Below are 25,827 nucleotides of genomic sequence, written 5' to 3'. Positions count from 1 at the left end.
CTCTTTCTGTGGACCTTCAGTTTTGTATGTCATGAGCTGTACTTCCAGATTACAGGTGAGTGATTATAGGGACAAGTTAGCACAGATTCATTACCACTGGTAAGAAAGTAGCTTTGTGCATTACACAAGTTGGTAGGAAAGTTTGCAACTTCTGTATTGACCAAGATCTGATTTAGGAAATCTGTGTGGCCTTACCTCCTTGGGCTCTCACAGATCTTACCCATCTGACATCAACTGTCATCAGACAAGCTCTTTGTGAGTTGTGTTGCCCAACCCAGGTACCTTGTAGTCTGTCTCTTACTGGAAAAAAGTAAGCTGACATTCGGTTTTTACTATAGAACTCCTGGTTCCTTGGTTCAGTCACTTATTGTCATATTGAATTCAGAAAGCAAGCTGATGAAGACTCTTTGCACCTCCTTAGGCTAAGTGGAATGACTAGATTTTTCTTTAGGGGAGGACCTTAATTACCTCCTAACAAAATCACTGGTAAGATAAGACACAGATTGAGTTTACACCAAAACCATTTAATGGTTTTCTTTTAAACTTTGAGTTGTGGACATTATGAGAGAATAATATAATTTCTTCCTACCTTTAGCAGCTATTAACATTGCAACCAATTTTGTTTCACTTATTTCTCTTTTCCCCACTTTTCTTTTGTGGGGGACTGGTATATTTTAAAATCCTAAATATTATGTCATCTCACTCATTAGTGTTTCAGTTTACATCTCTGATAAGGACGTTGTTCCTTAAAAAAAGTTGCATGCCTTTCTTGCTTAAAATTTTTATAATAATTCCTTAACATAATTCCCATATTTAATTTTTCTCAGAGATGTCTTTTCACTTATGATTGGTTGCAACCAGGAATTAAGGTCCACACATTGTATTTGGTTATTAGGTTTTCAAATCTATTTTATTTTATAACAGCCCCTCCCCCTGCTTTCTTTTTTCATGCTTTTGATGCAATGGAGATAACAGGTCATTTGTCAGGTAGAATGTCCACTTCTGGGGTAATTTCTTACTTGTGATGTTGTCTGATTTGTTCATTTATTTTCCATGTTTCCTGTAATCTGGCAGTGAGATTTAGCAGCTTGATTAGATTCAGACTTAAGAGTGAGCATTCTTGGTAGGTGTTACGGTGTATAATATGTTGCATCGCTTTCCTAAAGACGTGATGCCTGAATGTGTCCCTCTTTGAGATACCAAGAGTAATTGGTGGGTTCGGATGGGAACCCATCCCATCCAAACTTTCTAACGTTCACTTAGTGATTGTAGCACCCTTGATTGTTGTAACCTAGGTCCATTTCCTTAGAGGTTGCAAAATGATGATATAAATCTATGATTCCTCTTGGATTTACCAGTTGGAATTCTGTCATAAAGAATTTAGTATCAAAAAGAAAAAAAAATTACCCTCATGAACTACTTGGGTCTTCTGGAAAAAAAGATTGTATTGGAAGGACAGGGGAAAGGCTTGGTTTTTTTTCCCTTTTATCAATTTTCTGAGTTATAATTTAATACCTTAACAACCAGTGAGTTTTTTTTTTTCTTTTTCAAGTATCAATATGATCTTGTAGATCTTAATGTATTTGTTTCAATCCATTGAAGGCAGTATTCTTTTTGATGCTCAGTTTATGTTCATCTCCTGTGTACTGCGTACAAGGCCCTAGTAGTCTCTGATACCTTTCTTGCTTTCCAGCACAAGTTGTTCTAAGTGTATCTTATTCTATTTATTACTCCAGACTCCAAATCAGCCATTTCCCCAAGGAGTTCTGATTATTTTTTCTAAAAACCAGTCATATCCCCCAACTTCTGCCTGTCTTAGTGGTTGAATTTTTTAACTTTCTTTTTAAGCCTTTCATCTTAAGTTTTTGTTTCATTTAAAATTCTTCTCGTCAGGCTCTTTTTAAGACTTATTTTCTCCCTCTAATGATATAACTGGTAGCTACATTTCCTCTTTCTATATATACTGTCAGAGTGCTGGGGCTGCCTTATTTGGGGCTTTGGCTGCCCAAAATTAGGTTATTGTTTTTCAGTGTTCCCCCACTTTCTTCATCTCCATGAAATCTGTTTCATTTACCTCAGTCAGAATGATTCACTGGTTGTGCCAGTTTGACTGTTCATCCAAGTCTTCCTGTGATCCTCAACGTTTGGATCAGTCTTCTCTGCCTTGACTTCTTCCCTTCATTTACCCTTCACTCAGGCATGGTCTCAGTGGTTCTTCAGACTTAAGAAACTGGAAGTTCTTTCTTTTTCATTTACAACCTGTACCCTGATGCATGCCTGTGTGTTCAGTCATGTCCCAGCTCTTTGCGAACACATTGACTGTAGCCTGCCAGGCTCTTCTGTTCATGGGGTTTCCCAGGTAGGAATACCAGAGTGGGTATTTGCCATTTCCTTCTCCAGGGGATCATCCCAACACAGGGATCAAATGCCACCCTGATGAGTCCCTCTTATAGAAGAACGAGGCTGCCCATTTCCTGTGTCTGAGTTGGAATGCTTCAGGCCTGGCTTGACACCCTCCTCTGCTGGAAATAGGACTGTGTTGATTGAGAAACACATTCTGCTCCAGGTTATACCAGTATGGCCAACATATATTTTATATGCATATCTCATAGGCAAAGCACATAATTTTTTTCCTTGTATTTAAATTAATATCAGTGCTAACACTTCATAGCACTTAATTATGTGCCTTGCAGATTCTGGTATAAACTTCTTCTCACTACAAGCCTCTGTGTTAGATGCTATTATTTGCATTCTACAGATGAGGAAAGGGCTTCCTAGGTGGTGGTGCAGTGTGACGAATCTGCATGCAATACAAGAGGTGTGGGTTCAATACCTGCGTTGGGAAGATTCCTAGGGAGGAAGACATGACAACCCACTCCTGTATTCCTGCCTAGAAAACACCATAGACAGAGGAGCCTGGTGGGATAAAGTCCATGGGGTCGAAAAGAATCAGACACAACTGAGTGCACATGTGCACGTGTGCCCGTGTGCATGCACACACACGTATACACTCACAGATGAGGATACTGAAACCTAGAGGTAATTTGCCTAAGATCACTGGGTGGGTGGGAAGAAGGATGTTTGAACCCCACCAGTCTGGTTCCAGAGTCCATGTTCTGAATTGACTCTCAAATGCACTGAGGACCAAGGGTCTCTTTTTCCTAAATGTCCATTGTTGTTGTTGTTCAGTCACTCAGTCATGTCCAACTCTTTGTGACCCCATGGACTGCAGCATGCCAGGCTTCCCTATCCTTCACCATCTCCCTGAGTTTTCTCAAACTTATGTCCATTGATTTGGTGATGCCATCCAATCATTTCGTCCTCTGTTGTCCCCTTTTCTGACTTCAATGTTTCCCAGCATCAGGGTCTTTTCCAATGAATGCCCATAGCCTTTATAGTACCTGCTGGTATGATCTTACCCCTCTTGTGAGTGGTCAGTACATGCTGTTGATAATGCCTCACATTAACTTTTCTTTCATCAGAGCACACAGGGGTTTGTGATCCTCCTTCTGGGACTGAGGTGGAGAGGTCGGGGTCTAGGTGGGAGGGGAAATGCTGTGGTTATAGGTGTGTATGGTAGCTAATAGTCACAAAGATGAAAGGTTGCATTCAGTGTGTCCTACGGAGAAGGCAATGGCAAGCCACTCCAGTACTCTTGCCTGGAAAATCCCATGGATGGAGGAGCCTGGTAGGCTGCAGTCCGTGGGTTCGCTAAGGGTCGGAAACAACTGAGCGACTTCACTTTCACACATTGGAGAAGGAAATGGCAACCCACTCCAGTGTTCTTGCCTGGAGAATCCCAGGGACCGGGGAGCCTGGTGGGCTTCCGTCTATGGGGTCACACAGAGTCGGACACGACTGAAATGACTTAGCAGCAGCAGCAGCAGCAAGCAAAAAACACCCAGGCCCATCTTCATCAATCCAAAAATGTTTGTGAATTTATCCTCCTTACTCTTTTCTTATCTGCTTGTGGTAGCCTGTCAGAAGATAAACGAGGGAGGTGTGCATCTTCCAGGAAAGTTGAGTCAGATGAGATATGACAGCATCTGTTGGTCTTATTTAAGAAACACTGACTTTAGGCCAGGTCCAACTTGAATTGCAGGGCCATTACTCTCTATCCTCGCATGTTATTTTCTGATTTCTTGAAGCCTCATTTTCTTCCACTGTTGTGAGATGCACTGTGGGTCAGGTTTATCCGAGAATAGAGACAATGTCTGGGAAGCTTTACGCACCTTGGAGCTTAAATGTTTCCTTCCCCAGCTGGATGCCTATTCTAAACAAATGGACTTTCATAGACATATTTATGGAAACCTAGGCATAAAAAATTTTGCTCTTGTATGCAGGGTCAGTTTCCAAGATTTTAAAAATCGTGGTGCCCTAACATAGAGTGAATATTTTAGGTAGTGTCTAAATACTGGTACCATAACAAAACAGTCTGAGTTTCACACTTGCACTGTCTTAAAAGTACTTGGCAGTAATTGGTAACTTGTGCAGCTAAAAATAGATGGAAATGTGGGGGGAAAAGTCACTGGGGATGACTCTGAGTGCTTATGACTTATTTACTTATTTTGCCTCAATGTTGCATTTGTCAGCAAAGTAATGTCTCTGCTTTTTAATATGCTGTCTAGATTGGTCATAACTTTTCTTCCAAGGAGCAAGTGTCTTTTAATTTCATGGTTGCAGTCACCATCTGAAACAATCTGTGATTTTGAAGCCCCAAAAAATACAGTTTCTCACTGTTTCCATTGTTTCCCCATCTATTTGCCATGAAGAGATGGGACTGGATGGCACGATCTTCATTTTTTGAATGTTGAGTTTTAAGCCAACTTTTTCACTCTCCTCTTTCACTATCAAGAGGCTCTTTAGTTCTTCTTCGCTTTCTGCCATAAGGGTGATGTCAGCTACATCTCTGAGGTTATTGATATTTCTCCCAGCAATCTTCATTCCAGCTTGTGCTTCATCCATCCCAGTGTTTCTCATGATGTACTCTGCATATAATTTAAATGAGCAGGGTGACAATATGCAGTCTTGACGTACTCCTTTCCCTATGTGGAACCAATCCATTTCTAACTGTTGCTTCCTGACCTGCATACAGGTTTCTCAAGAGGCATGTCAGAGTTTCACAGTTGCACTGTCTTAAATGGACTTGGCAGGGATTGGTAACTTGTGAGCTAAACATAGATGGAAATGTGGGAGAAAATTCACTGGGGATGACTTCAAGTGCTTGTGACTTATTATTATTATTATTATTATTTTTGTCTCATTGTTGCATAACAACCCTGGTTAGGAATTCTGATCATTCTAGTAACAATTGAGGAGTAATTTGTGAGAGGTTATAAGATTTTATGGGAAAACAAAGTAGTTAAAACCAATGGCTTCCCCCCCCCCCCATGGTTAATTATGGTTATGATAAATCAAGTGGGTATGGGAAAGGGAAAGTTCAGAGACAACATTGTGGATTCTGGCACATCTTTACCAGATTGAAACTTCAGTAGTCCTCTAAAAGGAGAAGGTATTTTCAATTGTGACAAAATTACCATCTACAGAGGTTTAATAGTCTTCCATGATCACCCAGCTAAGAAATAGTACAGGCAGAGTGGGGCCTAGGACTATCTGATTCCAATATCTGTGGCCTTCCACAAAACCATAATGTCTTAAGTGTGTGTGTGTGTGTGTGTGCACGCGCATACACATGTGCTCAGTCGGTGGGTCATGAACAACTCTTTGTGACCCCATGGACTGTAGCTTTGCCAGGCTCCTCTGTCCATGGGATTTTCCAGGCAAGAATACTGGAGTGGGTTGCCATTTCCTCCTCGGGGGGAATCTTTCCTACCCACGGATCAAGCCTATGTCTCCTGAATTGGCAGGTGGATTCTTTACCACTGAGCCACTGTACCCTGTTGTTTAAGACATGGACGTAATTATAACATGTGGAGCACTGAAACAGTGGCTGCCCCAAGGAACTCCAGTGGTACCATCCCTTAGTGTGTGGTATTTATATAAAACAAGGGGTGTCCTAGACATTTCAAGTTTAGTGCAAAACATAACTTATTTTCTTTTCGATGTCTTAAGTAAATGGCTTCCAGGATCAGTAATTATTCACCGGCAAGATTTGGATGGCTTAAGCAGCACCTGTCAGTCTTCACCCTGCAATGCTAGCCATTGTTGAAGAAACAGGACAGTTTCAGTTCAGTTTAGTCGCTCAGTTGTGTCCGACTCTTAGCGACCCCATGAACCACAGCACACCAGGCCTCCCTGTCCATCACCAACTCCCGGAGTTCACTCAAACTCATGTCCATCGAGTCGGTGATGCCATCCAGCCACCTCATTCTCTGTCTTCCCCATCTCCTCCTACCCCGAATCGCTCCCAGCATCAGAGACTTTTCCAGTGAGTCAACTCGTCGCATGAGGTGGCCAAAGTATTGCAGTTTCAGCTTAGCATCAGTCCTTCCAATGAACACCCAGGATTGATCTCCTCTAGAATGGACTGGTTGGATCTCCTTGCAGTCCAAGGGACTCTCAAGAGTTCTCCAGCACCACAGTTCAAAAGCATCAATTCTTTGGCGATCAGCTTTCTTCACAGTCCAACTCTCACATCCATACATGACCACTGGAAAAACCATAGCCTTGACTAGACGGACCTTGGTTGGCAAAGTAATGTCCCTGCTCTTTAATATGCTATCTAGGCTGGTCATAACTTTCCTTCCAAGGAGCAAGCGTCTTTTAATTTCATGGCTGCAATCAGCATCCGCAGTGATTTTGGAGCCCAAAAAAATAAAGTCTGACACGGTTTCCACTGTTTCCCCATCTATTTCCCAAGAAGTGATGGGACCAGATGCGATGATCTTCGTTTTCTGAATGTTTAGGATGACTCATTCCAGAAGCCTTTGCTCTGGAGATTTGGAAACTGACTGACTGCATATTGCAAATGAACTTGTATATTTATATAAAGAAAGTAGATTCCTTTACTGGAAGAAGAGGTAGAATGAATTTCTGACAAACCAGGAATTGCATTTCTGATGGTGACTTGTTTGATATTTAAGAAATTTCAGATTATGAAGGGGAAACTGCATACCTATGAAAGTAAAAGAATCCATTTACAGTTGAATCAAGTCATTGAGAATACACAAGTGTCTTTTAGTAAAATTAAGCTTTGGCCTGTTTATCTTTTAATGTATGTGGTTACCTGAAACAAATAGCTCTCAACTTTTTTTTTTCCCTAATGCCAGGCTTTTTCTGGAATCAGATGGCACCCTAGAAAAATGCATGTGCAGGCATAATTTTGCACCCCTTTTCACAGGGCTTGTGGATGTTCTGAAGCCTGGGTCACCACACACCCCTAGTTAAAAGGCCCTTCTAGCAGCAGCAGCACCACAAGTGGGTTTGATGACAAGGATACAGTTGCTGTGATGTCCATTGTAGAGTCCATGTGATGTCATATATAGTGGATGTGATGTCATATCTTTTGGGGTGATGTCATGAATACAGTGGATGTGATGTCATTTAGTGGACATGATGTCATATATAGAGGGTGTGATGTCATGAATACAGTGTAATGGTGTCATAAATAAAGTGGTGTGATGCCATAAAATGGCATGATATGATATCATATACAGTGCATGTGATGTCATACATATAATGGGGGTGATGACTAGATACAGTGCATATGATACCAGATTTTGTGTGTGTAATGTCAGATAAGTGGTTGTGTTCTCATACACACAGTGTGTGTGATGTCATATATAGTGGATATGTCATAAACATAGTGGGTGTGATATCACAGATAAACTGGCTGTGATGTCATATGTATGGTGGATGTCCTGAATAGAGTGGATGTGATGTCATCAATACAGTGGTGTAATATCATAAAGACTGGATATGATGTCATATATAGTTCATAGGATGTCATACCTAATTGGGTGCGATGTCATACATAAATTGGGTGTTTTATCATTGATACAGTGGGTTTGATGACACAGATACAGTGGATGCAATGTCAGATATACTGGGGGGTGATGTCATCAATACTGTGGTTGATGTCATAAAGAGTTAATGCGATGTCATGTATAGGGCATGTCATGTTATATATATATACCCTGTGTGATGTCATAAAGAGTGTGGGTGTGATGTCATCAATAGAACGGGTGTGATGACACAGATACACTGACTGTGATGTTATATGTATAATGGATGTGATGTCATATGCAGTGGATGTGATGTCATATGCAGTGTGTGTGATGTCATGAATACGGTGGATTTGGTGTCATAAATACAGTGTTGTGATGTCATAAATACAGTGTTGTGATATCATAAAGAGTAGATGTGATGTCTTATATAGTGCATATGATGTCATATATATAGTGGGTTGATGTGATACCTACAGTGGATGTGATGTCAGATATAGCAGGTGTGATATCAGATATAGTGGTTGTGTTGTCATACAGTGTATATGATGTCACATATAGTGGATATGATGTCATAAACATAGTTGGTGTGATGTCATAGATGCAGTGTGTGTGATGTCACATGTATAGTCGATGTGATTCATAATCAGTGGAAATGATATCATATAGAGTGGATGTGATGTCATAAATACAGTGGTGTGATATCCTAAAGAGTGGGTGTGATGTAATATATAATGCATAGGCGATCATGCATATAGTGGGTATGATGTCATACATACATTGTGTGTGATATCATCAATATAGTGGCTTTGATGACACAGATTCAGTGAATTTTATGTCAGATATAGTGGGTTTGATGTCATAGATACTGTCATTTGATGTCATAAAGAGTGAATGTGATGTCATGTATAGTGCATGTCACGTTTTACATACACACAGTCTGATGTCATACAGAGTGAGTGTGATCTCATCAATAGAGTGGGTGTGATGACACAGATACACTGGCTGTGATGTCACATCTATAGAGGATGTGATGCCATATGCACTGGATGTGATGGCATATATAGTGGGTGTGATATCATGAATATAGTGGATGTGATATCATAAATATAGTGGATGTGATATAAATACAGTGGTGTGATGTCATAAAGTATAGATGTGATGTCATATATAGTGCATATGATATCATACATTCTGTGTATGTGATACATGTATGTGTGATATACATACAGTGGGTGTGATAACACATATACATTGGATATGATGTCAAATATAGTGGTTGAGTTGTCATATATGTCAAGGCTTTATATTGTCACCCTGTTTATTTAACTTATATGCAGAGTAGAGCATGAGAAACGCTGGGCTGGATGAAGCAAAAGCTGGAATCAGCATTGCTGGGGGAAATATCAATAACCTCAGATATGCAGATGACACCACCCTTATGGCAGAAAGTGAAGAAGAACTAAAGAGCCTCTTGATGAAAGTGAAAGAGGAGAGTGAAAAAGTTGGCTTAAAGCTCAACATTCAGAAAACCAAGATCATGGCATCCGGTCCCATCAGTTCATGGCAACTAGATGGGGAAACAGTGGAAACAGTGACGGACTTTATATTTCTGGGCTCCAAAATCACTGCAGATGATGACTGCAGCCATGAAATTAAAAGACACTTACTCCTTGAAAGGAAAGTTATGAGCAACCTAAAGATGATGCTGTGAAAGTGCTGCACTCAATATGCCAGCAAATTTGGAAAACTCAACAGTGGCCACAGGACTGGAAAAGGTCAGTCTTCATTCCAATCCCAAAGAAAGGCAATGCCAAAGAATGCTCAAACTACCGCACAATTGCACTCATCTCACACGGCAATAAATTCATGCTCAAAATTCTCCAAGCCAGGCTTCGGCAATACTTGAACCACGAACTTCCAGATGTTCATGCTGGTTTTAGAAAAGGCAGAGGAACCAGAGATCCAATTGCCAACATCCGCTGGATCATGGAAAAAGCAAGAGAGTCCCAGAAAAGCATCTATTGCTGCTTTATTGATTATGCCAAAGCCTTGGACTGTGTGGATCTCAACAAACTGTGGAAAATTCTGAAACAGATGGGAATACCAGTCCACCTGACTTGCCTCTTGAGAAACCTGTATGCAGGTCAGGAAACAACAGTTAGAACTGGACATGGAACAACAGACTGGTTCCAAATAGGAAAAGGAGTATGTCAAGGCTGTATATTGTCACCCTGCTTATTTAACATAAATGCAGTGTACATCATGAGGAACGCTGGACTGGAAGAAGCACAAGCTGGAATCAAGATTGCTGGGAGAAATATCAATAACCTCAGATATGCAGATGACACCACCCTTATGGCAGGAAGGGAAGAGGAACTAAAAAGCCTCTTGATGAAAGTGAAAGAGGAGAGTGAAAAGGTTGGTTGAAGCTTAAAATTCAGAAAACTAAGATCATGGTATCTGGTCCCATCACTTCATGGGAAATAGATGGGGAAACAGTGGAAACAGTGTCAGACTTTATTTTTTTGGGCTCCAAAATCACTGTGGATGCTGATTGCAGGCATGAAATTAAAAGACGCTTACTCCTTGGAAGGAAAGTTATGACCAACCTAGATAGCATGTTAAAAAGCAGAGACATTACTTTGCCAGCCAAGGTCCGTCTAGTCAAGGCTATGGTTTTTCCCGTGGCCATTGAGAGTTGGACTGTGAAGGAAGCTTAGCACCGAAGAATTGATGCTTTTGAACTGTGGTGCTGGAGAAGACTCTTGAGAGTCCCTTGGACTGCAAGGAGATCCAACCAGTCCATCCTAAAGGAGATCAATCCTGGATGTTCATTGGAAGGACTGATGTTGAAGCTGAAACACCAATCATTTGGCCACCTGATGCAAAGAGCTGACTCATTTGAAAAGACACTGATCCTGGGAAATATTGAGAACAGGAGCAGAAGGAAATGACAAAGGATGAGATAGTTGGATGGCATGAGTTTGGGTGAACTCCAGGAATTTGTGATGGACAGGGAGAACTGGTGTGCTGCAGTCCATGGGGTCGCAAAGAGTCGGATACTACTGAGCGAACCTGGACTGGTGATTTGTTTCACATATGATAATATACATGTTTCAGTGCCATTCTCCCAAATTGTCCCACCCTCACCTATCTGACCGAGTCCAAAAGAATGTTCTATATACCTGTGTCTCCTCTGCTGTCTTGTATACAGGGTTATCATTACCATCTTTCTAAATTCCATATATATGCGTTAGTATACTGTATCGGTGTTTTTCTTTCTGGCTTACTTCACTTTGTAAAATAGGCTTCAGTTTCATCCACCTCATTAGAACTGATTCAAATGTATTCTTTTTAATGGCTGAGTAATACTCCATTGTGTATATTTACCAAAGCTTTCTTATCCATTTGTCTGCAGATAAAAGCTTCTGCACAGCAAAGGAAACTATAAGCAAAGTGAAAAGACAGCCTTTAGAATGGGAGAAAATAATAGCAAATGAAACAACTGGCAAAGAATTAATCTCCAAAATATACAAGCAGCTCCTGCAGCTCAATTCCAAAAAATAACTCAATCAAAAAAATGGGCCAAAGAACTAAACAGACATTTCTCCAAGGAAGACATTCAGATGGCTAGCAAACACATGAAAAAATGCTCAACATCCCTCATATTCAGTTAACTTAGTAGTAACGTTTTGGAAGTTACAAGTAAAGTTATTGTCAAATCTTATTATTTGTGAACTGTCTGCGTCAGAATAAAGAAAAGTAGAAAACCATAGTGCCAGCATCTATTTTATGAGAAAAGAAGGCTGAACACATTGGTATATGCATGCCTTCTAAAGAAGGATAAGGTTTGTGACAGGTAGAGGAAAGTAAACCGGAAGACATGAACCTAAACATGCAACAAGGTTTTACCTTCGTGTTTGCAAAGAAGCAGTATTTTCACCAGTAGTGAACTGTCCACAAAGTATAGTATGGACAAATATTTAATGGTCCCAAAAGAAAGAATCAATGTGTCATAAAGAACTGCTAAGGGAGAGTCCTGGGAAGGGATGAAGGTCAGAGAGGCAAAGCCTTGGCTGCCCAAAAGTAGCCTTCTGCTCAGTTTACAAACATGCCTGCAGTTAAACTGGCATGAATCCAAAACAAATTGTACTTTCTGTGTGAAGATGACAAAACAGAGAGGAAATTATACCAACATGTGAACAAAGCAGGAGGAAGCAGCAGCAGCTTGCTAGCTCCTATGTGGACTGTGCAGTCCCGCTCAAAGAAATCAGCCAACTACAAGAAAGAGGAACTACCACTGGTGGCGGTTAAGCAAACCATGGTTCCAGGAAATTGAGTCATTACCTTTATTCTTGAGCATAGATGTAATGGCAGGCTCACTTTTTCTAAGCAGCTTAGGGTGCTGCTGCTACTGCCAGGTAATCCTCCGAGGCTTCCAAAGAACTAAGTTACACACTCCGAATTGAAAACTCTGGAGAGATCAGCATGCGGCCATGCTTACCAGCAGCAAAATGGCGACCCAGCTGGTGTCATGGGGTTAACATTGCTTTTGTTACCTCTGACGCTACCAGCCTATTTCCCAAGCACAGTCTCTTCTGCCCTACAGAGCACGTGTAGTCCAAACCAACTGACTTCCTGGTTGAAGGGGAAAAGAAGGCTAGGAAAGGCAAACAAAGGAATAAATGTTGAAAAATTACAATAGGTTTAAATTTTTTTTTTAATTAAAATATAAGAGGTGGTCCTAAGATGGCAGAGGAATGGGACAAGGAGACCAATTTCTCCCCCACAAATTCATCGAAAGAACATTTGAATGCTGAGCAAATTCGATACAACAACTTTTGAAGGCTAGCAGAGGACACCAGGCACCCAGAAGGGCAGCCCATTGTATTCGAAAGGAGGTAGGACAAATAAAAGATAAAAAGAGAGACAAAAGAGTTAGGGATGGAGATCCATCCTGGGGAGGAAGTCGTACAAGAGAAGTTTCCAAATACCAGGAAACGCTCTCACCATCAGGTCTGTGAGGAGTTTTGGAATCTCAGAGGGCAAAATAACTGGGAGGAAAAATAAATAAAACCCACAGATTACGTGCCTAATGGCAACTCCCAGCAGAGAAGTAGCCCAGATGCTCAGTCACAGAAGTAGCCCAGACGCATCTGCCACCAGCAAGCCAGTGCTGAACAGGGAGCCGCGGGCTGCATTGCTTAGGGCAAGGACTGGGCCTGAATGCCCTCAGGGCATTCTGAGGGAGTTAACATGAGAAAGCAACTTAAATTGTGGGATAACCAGAAAACCAGAGGAAAAAACGAACTTTCCCACAAAAAGCCCTGACCGAAGGCACTGCTGGGCCCGCTCACAGAACAAAGGACTGAGTGAATACCAGAGGAGAGCTAGCCAGCTGCAGACCAGCCCATTCCCCACTGGAGACAGAGAGGCAGGTGAGAGGCAGCCAGAGGCAAAAAGGGGCAATCTTGGCCCTAGAGATGGCATCCTGTACCAAACTGTGAGCAGGCTCCAAGTTGCTAACCAAGTCTTCCTGGGATCCTGGATGGGTGACATCTGCTGGGAGGGTCACAGCCAGAGATCAGCTCCTCAGAAGAGGCACACAGCACACCTGAGATGGTGCTCCCGCTGCACACCCAGCAAACCTAGCACTTGGGACATGGAGGTGATAAGACACACCACACCTAGGGAGAGTGTGCTTGCCAAGCACCTGATAGCCTGAGTTTCTTGGACCTGGGAAGGGCACAAAACGCAGGCCCAACTGAATCTGTGCTTTGTGGAGTACCCGAGAACCTGAACCTGAGCGGCTTTGACCTGGAAAGTGCACACAACCCAGAGCCCACTTTAGACAGTTCTCCTGCAGAGCAACCTGGAGCCTGAGCAGTGTAGACTGGGAAGGTACACATGCCATGAGCGGGGGCAAACCCAGTGTGGCCGAGACACTGCGAGCACTCCCCACACATGCCAGTGATATTTGTTTGCAGTGTTCCTCCCTCCCCACAGCATGACTGAACAAGTAAGCCTAAATAAGTGACCACTTTCGCCCCTTTGTGTCAGGGCAGAAATTAGACACTGAAGAGACTTGCAAAACAGAAGAAGCCAAATTAAACAGAAGGATCCACTTTGGAAATGACAGGTGCAACAGATTAAAACCCTGTATTTAGCACCATCTACATTGGAAGGGGCATATAGATCTTGAGAAGCATAAGCTGGAACAAGGAACTATCTGAAACTGAACTGAACTCACACTGCCTGCAAAACTCCAGAGAAATTCCTAGAAATTGTTTTACTATTATAATTTTTTTTAATTTTTATTTTTTTAATTTTTAAGTCCTCTATTACTCCTTTACTTTTCATTTTCATAAACTACTATTTCCTTTCAAATAACAAGACCCTATTTTTAAAGCTAGCTTCATATATATCTTTTATAATTTTTGTGATTTTTTTTAATATTGTATTTTTCAGAGTCCAACCTCTACTCTAGATTTTAAATTTTTGCTTTTTGGTATTTGTTATCAATTTTGTACCTTTAAGAATCCAATCTACAGTACCCATTTTTACTTAGGAGTGTGATTACTGGCTTGATTGCCCTCTCCACCTTTTGAATCTCCTTTTTCTCCCCTAGGTCACCTCTATCTCCTACTTCCTCCTTCTCTTCTCTACCCAACCCTGTGAATCTCCTTGGGTATTCTGGGCTGTGGAGAAGACTTAGGGAACTGATTATGGCTAGATATGTCTCTCTCCTTTTGACCACACCCCTTCTCCTGGTCACCTCTGTCTCCCTTCAACCTCTTCTCTTCTCTATGTAACTTTGTGAACCTCTCTGGGTGTTCCAGGCTGTGGAGAGCACATAGGGAATTGATTACTGGCTAGCTTTTTCTCTTCCCTTTTGATCCCCCCTATTCTCTTCCTGGTCACCTGTATCTCCCTCCTCCCTCTTCTCTTCACCATGTAACTCAGCAAACCTTTCTGGGTGTCCCTCATTGTGGAGAGTCTCAATTCTCCATCAACCCAGATGTTTTATCATTGGTGCTGTATGGATGGAGAAGTCTTGAGGCTACTGTAAGAATAAGATTGAAAACCAGAGGCAGGATGCTTACGTCCAAAACGTGAGAACACCAGAGAACTCCTGACTCCAGGGAATATTAATCGATAAGAGCTCAGCCAAAAGCCTCCATACCTACACTGAAACCAAGCTCCACCCAAGAGCCAACAATTTCCAGAGCAAGACATAGCAAACAAATTGTCCAGCAACGCAGGAGCATAGCCCTGAGCTTTACTATACAGGCTTCCCAAAGTCACACCAAACCCACAGACATCTCAAAACTCACTACTGGACACTTCATTGCACTTCAGAGAGAAGAAATCCAGCTCCACCCACCAGAACATCAACGCAAGCTTCCCTAAACAGGAAACCTTGACAAGCCACTCGTCCAACCCCACCCACAGGGAGGAACCTCCACAATAAAGAGGAACCACAAACTGCCAGAATACAGAAAGGGCACCCCAAACACAGCAGTCAAAATAAAATGAAAAGGCAGAGAAATACTCAGCAGGTAAAGGAACATAATAAATTCATACCAAACCAAAGAGGAGGAGATAGGGAGTGTACCTGAAAAAAATTTCAGAATAATGATAATGAAGATGATCCAAAATCTTGAAAGCAAAATGGAGTTACAGATAAATAGCCTAGAGACAAGGATTGAGAAGATGCAAGAAAAGGTTAACAAGGACCTTGAAGAAATAAAAAAGAGTCAATATATAATGAATAATGCAATAAATGAGGTAAAAAAACACTCTGGAGGGAACCAACAGTAGAATAACGGAGGAAGAAGCTAGGATAAGTGAGGTAGAAGATAGAGTGGTGGAAATGAATGAAGCAGAGAGGGAAAAAAGAATTAAAAGAAATAAGGACAAATTCAGAGAACTCTGGGAAAATGTCTAACACCTCAACATTCAAATCATAGGAATCCCAGAAGATGAAGACAAAATGAAAGGCCATGAGATAATAGTTGAAAACGTCCCTAAAAAGGGGAAGGAAATAGTCACCCAAGTCCAAGAAACCCAGAGAGTTCATACTGGATAAACCCAAGGCAAAACACCCCAAGACACATATTAATCAAATTAACAACGATCAAACACAAAGAACAAATATTAAAAGCAGCAAGAGAAAAACAACAAATAACACACAAGGGGATTCCCATAAGGATAACAGCTGATCTTTCAATAGAAACTCTTCAGGGCAGAAGGGAATGGCAGGACATACTTAAAGTGATGAAAGAGAAAAACCTACAGCCCAGATTACTGTACCCAGCAAGGATCTCATTCAAATATGAAGGAGTAATCAAAAGCTTTACAGACAAGCAAAAGCTGAGAGAATTCAGCATCACCAAACCAGCTCTCCAACAAATGCTAAAGGATCTTATCTAGACAGAAAACACAGAAAAGGTGTATAAACTTGAACCCAAAATACAAAGTAAAAACTTGAACCCAAAAAACAAAGTAAATGGCAATAGGGTCATACTTATCAATTACCTTTAATGTAAATGGGTTGAATGCCCCAACCAAAAGACAGAGACTGGCTGAATGGATACATAAATAAAACCACTATATATGTTGTCGGCCAGACCAACCTCAAAATTCAGGACACATACAGACAAAGTGAAGGGCTGGTAAAAAATATTCCACACAAATAGAGACCACAAGAAAGCAGGAGTAGCAATACTCATCTCAGATAAAATAAACTTTAAAATAAAGGCTGTGAAAAGAGACAAAGAAGGACAGTACATAATGATCAAATATCAATCCAAGAAGAAGATATAACAGTTATAAATATATATTCACCCAACATAGGAGCACCACATTATGCAAGGCAAATGCTAACAAGTGGGAAAGGGGAAACTAACAATAACACAGTAATAGTGGGAGCCTTTAATACCCCAGTCACACTTATGGATAGATCAGCTAAACAGAAAATTAACAAGGAAACGCAAACTTTAAATGATACAATGGACCTGTTAGACCTAATTGATATCTATAGGACGTTTTACCCCAAAATAATGAATTTCACCATTTTCTCAAGTGCACATGGAAGCTTCTCCAGGATAGGTCACATCCTGGGACATAAATTGAGCCTTAGTAAATTCAAAAAAATTGAAATCATTCCAAGCATCTTTTCTGACTACAATGCAGTAAGATTAGATCTCAATTACAGCACGCCAGGCCTCCCTGTTCATCACCAACTCCCAGAGATCACTGAAACTCATGTCCATCAAGTTGGTGATGCCTTCCAGCCATCTCATTCCCTGTCGTCCCCTTCTCCTCCTGCCCCCAATCCCTCCCAGCATCAGTCTTTTCCAGTGAGTCAACTCGTCGCATGAGGTGGCCAAAGTATTGGAGTTTCAGCTTTAGCATCAGTCCTTCCAATGAACACCCAGGATTGATCTCCTTTAGAATGGACTGGTTGGATCTCCTTGCAGTCCAAGGGACTCTCAAGAGTCTTCTTCAACACCACAGTTCAAAAACATCAATTCTTTGGCGATCAGCTTTCTTCACAGTCCAACTCTGACATCCATACATGACCACTGGAAAAACCATAGCCTTGACTAGACCGACCTTGGTGATGGACAGGGAAGTCTGGCGTGCTGTGATTCACAGGGTGGCAAAGAGTCTAACACGACTGAACTGAACGACTGAACTGAACTGAATAGGAGAAATGGCAGAGGAATCATAGATCAAATTGCCAACATTTTCTGGATCGTTGATAAAGCAAGAGAGTTCCAGAAAAACATCTATATCTGCTTTATTGACTATGCCAAAGCCTTTGATTCTGTGGATCACAAGAAACTGTGGAAAATTCTGAAAGAAATGGGAATACCAGACCATCTGACCTGCTTCTTGAGAAACCTGTATGCAGGTCAGGAAGCAACAGTTAGAACTGAACATGGAACAACAGACTGGTTCCAAATAGGAAAAGGAGTACGTCAAGGCTGCATATTGTCACCCTGCTTATTTAACTTATATGCAGAATACATCATGAGAAAGTTGGGCTGGAAGAAGCACAAGCTGGAATCAAGATTGCTGGAAGAAATATCAATAACCTCAGATATTCAGATGACATGAGCCTCTTGATGAAAGTGAAAGAGGAGACGGAAAAAGTTGACTTAAAGCTCAATATTCAGAAAATTAAATTCATGGCATCTGGTCCCATCACTTCATGACAAATAGATGGGGAAACAGTAGAAACAGTGGCTGCCTTTATTTTGGGGGGATCCAAAATCACTGAAGATTGTGATTGCAGCCATGAAATGAAAAGACGCTTACTCCTTGGAAGGAAAACTATGACCAACTTAGAGAGCATATTAAAAAGCAGAGACACCACTTTGTCAACAAAGCTCCGTCTAGTCAAGGCTATGATTTTTCCAATAGTCATGTATGGATGTGACAGTTGGATTATAAAGAAAGCTGAGCACAGAAGAATTTATGCTTTTGAACTGTGGTGTTGGAGAAGACTCTTGAGAGTCCCTTGGACTGCAAGGAGATCCAACCAGTCCATCCTAAAAGAGATCAGTCCTGGGTGTTCATTGGAAGGATTACATCGATGTTCAAGCTGAAACTCCAATATTTTGGCCACCTGATGTGAAGGGCTGACTCATTTGAAAAGACTTTGATGTTGGGAAAGATTGAAGGCAGGAGAAGAAGGAGACAACAGAGGATGAGATGCTTGGATAGAATCACCGCCTCAATGGATATGACTTTGGGTGAACTTTGCGAGATGGTGATGGACAGGGAGGCCTGGCATGCTGCGGTTCATGAGGTGGCAAAGAGTCGGACATGACTGAGTGACTGAACGGAACTGAATATGAGAAAAATTATTAAAAATTCTAACATGTGAAGGCTGAACAACACGCTGCTGAATAACCAACAGATCGGAAGAAATAAAAAAAGAAATCAAAATATGCATAGAAATGAATGAAAATGAAAACACAACAACCCAAAATCTATGGGACACTGTAAAAGCAGTGCTAAGGAGAAGGTTCGTAGCAATACAGGCTTACCTCAAGAAACAAGAACAAAGTCAAATAAATAATCTAACTTTACACGTGAAGCAACTAGAAAAGGAAGAAATGAAGGACCCCAATGTTAGTAGAAGGAAAGAAATCTTAAAAATTAGGGCAGAAATAAATGCAAAACAAACAAAAGAGACCATAGCAAAAATCAGCAAAGCTAAAACCTTGTTCTTGATTAGATCAATAATATTGAGAAACCATTAGCCAGACTCATCAAGAAGCAAAGGGAAAAGAATCAAATGAAAAAAATTAGAAATGAAAATCCAGAAATCACAACAGACAACACAGAAATAGAAATGTCCACAAGAGACTACTATCAGCAACTGTATGCCAATGAAATGGACAACTTGAATGAAATGGACAGATTCTTAGAAAAGTACCTTTTTCCAAAACTGAACCAGGAACAAATAGAAAATCTTAACAGACCCATCACAAGCACAGAAATCGAAACTGTAATCAGAAATCTTCCAGCAAACAAAAGCTCAGGTCCAGATGGCTTCACAGCTGAATTCTACCAAAAAGTTAGAGAAGAGCTAACACCTATCCTACTCCAACTCTTCCAGAAAATTGCAGAGGAAGGTAAACTTCCAAACTCATTCTATGAGGCCACCATCACCCTAATACCAAAACCTGACAAAGATGCCACAAAAATGAAAAGTACAGGCCAATATCAATGATGAACATAGATGCAAAAATCCTTAACAAAATTCTAGCAAACAAAATCCAACAACACATTAAAAGATCAAACATCATGACCAAGTGCGCTTTATCCCAGGGATGCAAGGATTCTTCAATATCCGCAAATCAATCAATGTAATACACCACATTAACAAATTGAAAAATAAAACCATATGATTATCTCAATAGATGCAGAGAAAACCTTTGACAAAATTCAACATCAGTTTATGATAAAAAAACCTCCAGAAAGCCAGAATAGAAGGAACATTCCTCAACATAATAAAAGCTATATATGGCAAACCGACAGCAATCATTATCCTCAATGATGAAAAATTGAAAGTGTTTCCCCTAAAGTCAGGAACAAGACAAGCGTGCCCACTCTCACCACTACTATTCAACACAGTTTGGAAGTGTTCGCCACAGCAGAGCAGGAAAAGAAATAAAAGGAATGTAGATTGGAAAAGAAGAAGTAAAACTGTCACTTTCTGCAGATGACATGTTCCTTTACATAGAAAGCACTAAAAACTCCACCTGAAAATTACTAGAGCTAATCAATGAATGTAGTAAAATTGCAGGAAATAAAATTAACACGCAGAAATCCCTTACATCCTTATACACTAACAATGAGAAACTAGAAAGATAAATTAAGGAAACAGTTCCACTCACAATGGCAACGAAAAGAATAAAATACTTAGGAATATGTCTACCTAAACAAAGAAAGACCTATATATGGCAAACTAGAAAACAATGATGAAAGACATCAAAGAAGAAACAAATAGATGGAGAAATATACCATGTTTGTGGATTGGAAGAATCAATATAGTGAAAATGAGTATTATACACAAGGCAATCTATAGCTTGAATGCAATCCCTATCAAGCTACCAATGGTATTTTTCACAGAACTAGAACAAATTTTTTCACAATTTGTATGGAAATACAAAAAACCTCGAATATCCAAAGCAATCTTGACAAAGAAGAATGCAACTGGAGGAATCAACCTGCCTAACTTCAGGCTCTACTACAAAGCTACAGTCATCAAGACAGTATTGTACTGGCATAAAGACAGAAATATAGCGGAATGGAACGAAATGGAAAGCCCAGAGATAAATCCACACACCTATGGACAACTTATGTTTGACAAAGTAGGCAAAAATATACAATGGAGAAAAGACAATCTCTTTCACAAGTGGCGCTGGGAAAACTGGTCAACCACTTGGAAAAGAATGAAACTAGAACACTTTCTATCACCATACACAAAAATAAACTCGAAATGGATTAAAGATCTAAATGTAAGACAAGAAACTATAAAACTCCTAGAGGAAAACAAGAAAAACAGTCTCCGACATAAACCACAGCAGGATCCTCTATGACCCATCTGCCAGAATAATGGAAATAAAAGCAAAAATAAGCAAATGGGACCTAATTAAACTTAAAAAGATTTTGCACAATGATGGAAACTATAAGCAAGGTTAAAAGAGAGCCTTCACAATGGAAGAAAATAATATCAAACAAAGCAACTGACAAAGAATTAATCTCAAAAATATACAAGCAACTCCTGCAGCTCAACTCCAGAAAAATAAATGACCCAATCAAAAAGTGAACCAAAGAACTAAACTGACATTTCTCCAAAGAAGACATACAAATGGCTAACAAACACATGAAAAGATTCTCAACATCACTCATTATCAGAGAAATGCAAATCAAAACCACAATGAGGTACCATCTCACACTGGTCAGAATAGCTGCCTGCAAAAGTCTACAAACAAAAAATGCTGGAGAGGGTGTGGAGAAAACAGAATGCTCTTACACGGTTGGTGGGAATGCAAACTAGTACAGCCACTAAGGAGAACAGTGTGGAGATTCCTTTAAAAGCTGGAAATAGAACTGCCATAAGACCCAGCAATCCCACTGCTGGGCATACACACCTAGGAAACCAGAACTTAAAGAGACACGTGTTCCCCAATGTTCATCACAGAACTGTTTATGATAGCCAGGACATGGAAGCAACCTAGATGTCCATCAGCAGATGAACAAATAAGAAAGCTGTGGTACTGATACACAATGGAATATTACTTAGCCATTAAAAAGAATACTTTGAATCAGTTCTAATGAGGTGGATAAAACTGGAGCCTATTATACCGAGTGAAGTAAGCCAGAAAGAAGAACACCAATACAGTATACTAACACATTTATATAGATTTTAGAAAGATGGTAACGATAACCCTATATGCAAGACAGCAAAAGAGGCACAGATGTATAGAATAGTCTTTTGGACTCTGTGGGAGAAGGCGAGTGTGGGGATGATTTGAGAGAATCGCATTGATACATGTATATTTTCGTATGTGAAACAGATTACCAGTCCAGTTTTGATGCATGAGACGGGGTGCTCAGGGCTGGTGCACTCAATGACCCCGAGGGATGGGATGGGATGGGGAGGGAGGTGGGAGGGGTGTTCAGGATGGGGAACACATGGCTGATTCATGTCAATGTATGGCAAAACCACTCCAAAATTGTAAAGTATTAGGCTCCAATTAAAATAAATAAATTAAAAAGAAAAAGAATACTGGAGTGGGTTATCATTCCCTCTTCCAGAGGATTTTCCTGATCCAGGGACCGAACCCAAGTCTCCTGCATCTCCTGCATGTCCAGGTGGATTCTTTACCTCTGTGACACCTCGGAAGCCCCATGAATTAGATTAGTGCCCTTACAAAAGAGATTCTGTAGAGCTCCTTCACTCTTTCTGGCCATATAACGATACATAGAGAAGTTGGTGGTCTTCCCATCGGAGGAAATCACCCCAGGTCTCCTGCATTGCAGGTGGATTCTTTACCATGTGAGTCACCAAGGAAATCCACAAAGAAAAGCTGGGAACCTGCAACCAAGAAGAGAATTTTAACCAGAACCCAATCATGTTGGTACCCTGATCTCAGACCTCAAGCCTCCTGGACTAGGAGAGAGAAATTTCTGTTGATTATAAACCATTCAGTTTATCGTATTTTGTTGTAGCAGTACTAAGATGGGAAAATATTCATATCAAAGAAATTTCCTCATTATTGATTAATATTGCAATGATAAACTAGAATGTATACTTATAAAACTTAAGAATTGTGTTTTTTAAAAATAAACAAGAGGAAAAATAAGAATAAAGAACACACACACACAGACACAAAAGCCTGCTAGGATTGGTACCACCCTTTTCAGGAATTTCATATCCTTTCCTGCTTTTCTGTCTGTGAAAATCTTGTCCTTCCTCTGAGGCCCAGGCATCAATCACTTCCCTAACTCTTTTCTTGAATTCATGTTCCCACCCCAACCACAAGAGTTATTTCTCCTATGGCTATAGGAAGAAAGATATGAGGATTTCATATCTCTGCTGCAAATGTCACTAAGCTTCACTGTTATCCAAAGTGAGAATGGAAGCCCACTTCTTTCCAGAAGGCCTCTTGCTGAGAGATTTCGGCACCTGCTTTCAATTTGTTAGTTGTAAAAACAGAAGGTGGAACTCCCCTAGGCTTGACTACCTTGGATGTTAACTCATCTACACTCTACCTGGTGTGTGGACCACATAGCCTTTGGGTCCCTTAGCTGGACTGCATGGTCACAGTGCACAGTGCTTAGGAAAGATGATCTAATGCTAGCACTGTCCTTCCCATGGGAAAGATCATTTAGGAGGGGTTTTGAGGCTTTGTGGTGTGCACAGTGTTATGCAGCAGTCCATGATGTTGCCCTCCCCACTGTGACGGCTAGTTTTATGTGCCAACTTGACTGGTCATGGAGCGTCCAAATTAAACATTATTTCTGGTTGTATCTGTGAGGGTGTTTCTGGTTGAGATGAGCATTTGAATTGGTGACTTAGTAAAATAGAAGGTCTTCCCCAAAGTGGGTAGGCATCATCCAATCCGTTGAGGGCCAAAATAGAAATAAAAGCAGAGAAAGGAAGAATTCTTCCCTTTTATCCCTGTCTCACTGCATGAGATAGAATACTTCCCCTCATTTTCTCCTTTTCTTCAACTAGGATTCACACCACCAGTCCCCCCTGGTTCACAGGCCTTCAGACTGGGACTGAATTACACCACTGGCTTTCCTGGCTTTATACCTTGTAGGAAGGACATTGTGGAATTTCACAGCCTCCATAAATAAGGAACTAAACTCAAGATAAACCTCCTTTAAACCTCCTTTATATATATATGGGCTTCCCTCATAGCTCAGTTGGTAAAGAATATGCCTGCAATGGAAGATACCCAGGTTTGATTCCTGGGTCAGGAAGATCCCCTGGAGAAGGAAATGGCAACCCACTCCACTATTCTTGCCTGGAGAATCCCATGGGCAAAAGAGACTGGAGGACTGTAGTCCGTGGGGTCACAAGAGTCGGACATGACTTATTGACTAAACCAACAGCCAATATATATAGATAGATGTAGATATAAAAATATCTCTTATTGGTTTTCTTTCCTTGAATAACTCTAATAAACCTGGAACATCACAGCCAGCTGCAGCTGTTAGACTTGGCTGTGTAGTCCTCAAATAGAACTCGGAAGAAACAGCAAAATCAAATACATGAAAATTGGTTCCAGACTATGGGTGAGGAACTAAGATACCAGAAACAAACAGCCAGATACTGGCCCAGAGGGGTTTCTTTTCCACCAGATTAGCTGTTCCTTTGTAAGCCCAGAGACAGCTTACAGGTGAGTTCTTCTAGAACTGGGGTTGTTAGGTGAGACTCTGACAAAAATCCAGAGGGCAGGAGAGCTGTTGCAGGCCTTGTCCAGTAATCAGTAAAGGGTGATTAATCCACATGGGGAAGGAAGACAAGTAAGACTGGGGCCATTGATGTGAATCCTGCCCCAGGATCTGCCAAATCTTTCCCATGTGTTACTAGGCTTGTCCCTCTGACTGGCATCAGCAGATGGATACAAGCTGGACCCTCTCAATCCCTGGCATACAATTACTGCTACCACACAGGTCCTATCTTTCAGATTACCAGTGTCTCCTTGACCTGTGGTCACCATTCATTCTTTTTATTTTGTTTTCCTCTTGCCTAACTGCACAGCTCATTGGTTCTTAGTTTTCTGACCAGGGACCGAACCTGGGCCCACAGCATTGAAAACACTGAGTTCAACCACTGGACCACCAGGAAAGTCCTGCCTTTCATTCTTGTCTCATTTATACTTCACTCCATGTTCATGGTCTGTCTGAAGAAAATAACTATTTACCTACTGTGTACAGTAAATGGGCTTGAGGTATGCTCTTGGGATTCATACCACAATTATTCCTCCTACCAGCTGAATATCCTTCATTGTTTTGTGCCTCAGTTTCCTAATCCATAGAGTGAGGATCCTAATAAGAACTGTGTCATCAGGCTGCCATGACCCTTAGTGAGTTCGTGAAAAGCATTTAGATGAGTGACTAACACACACTATAAACTTTCATGTAATGATAACTCAGACTGTTATGTAATCACCATGCATGTTTCTGGTCAAATACAACCTCCTTTCTGAAGACTTTTTCATGCTAGCTCCACCAACACTAATCTACTTTCTCTGTTTCTTTTTCTACTTACTATTCATGTAACATAATCCACATGTATTGACCAGTTTGCCAGTTGTTTTGTTCTACAGTTATTACTTTCATCTATGCTAATGTCTTTGTTAACTTATTAACTTTTGCACGTCTTCATCTATATGTCTTGTTCTTAAAACTTTTATCACCAGTTTCCAATTCATCATCTTAGTAGCTCATTCTCTCCTAGTACAATATAACTCAATATACAGCACAATACATATGAATATTCAATAGCACATATGGGGACACTGAAATAGTACCTTTCATTAGGAGAACTCCCATGATATTCAATATTCCCCATGAGAATGTCATAAACTCCCTTGTCCACTCATTGGTTTTACCAGAAGGCACAGTGCGGGTGGTGCCCTGATAAGAGGAATTGGCAAAAATGTACTGAAGATTTGGTTGACTATATCAGGCCCGTCTGTCAACAAAAGATGCACCAAGCTGAAGTGTGTGTTGCAGGAGAGTTCATGTGGAACATGGGAGAGAGAGGACACAGTTTAAAAGATTAAGGAGGAACAAGTGCACAGGAGCATGAATGTGAAAGAACATGGCCTTCTTGGGGAAGAACGCATGTTCTGGCCTCATGGGAGAAGAGAGTTAA

At 40.9% G+C, this 25,827-nt stretch overlaps 1 protein-coding gene across 1 annotated transcript in view; it reads left to right on the top strand.

Annotated features, from left to right (window-relative positions):
* Nucleotides 1–25,827, top strand: part of LOC148773528 (uncharacterized) — a 55,023-nt gene that overhangs the window by 3,655 nt on the left and 25,541 nt on the right. The gene's annotated exons all lie outside the window — the stretch shown is intronic.

The sequence above is a fragment of the Moschus berezovskii genome, chromosome X (genome assembly GCF_049115385.1).
Source record: "Moschus berezovskii isolate FMDL1 chromosome X, NW_MosBer_1.0, whole genome shotgun sequence".
Classification (NCBI taxonomy): domain Eukaryota; kingdom Metazoa; phylum Chordata; class Mammalia; order Artiodactyla; family Moschidae; genus Moschus; species Moschus berezovskii.
The sequence above is the reverse complement of the archived record's forward strand: the minus strand, read 5'-3'. Positions and strand labels throughout refer to the sequence as shown.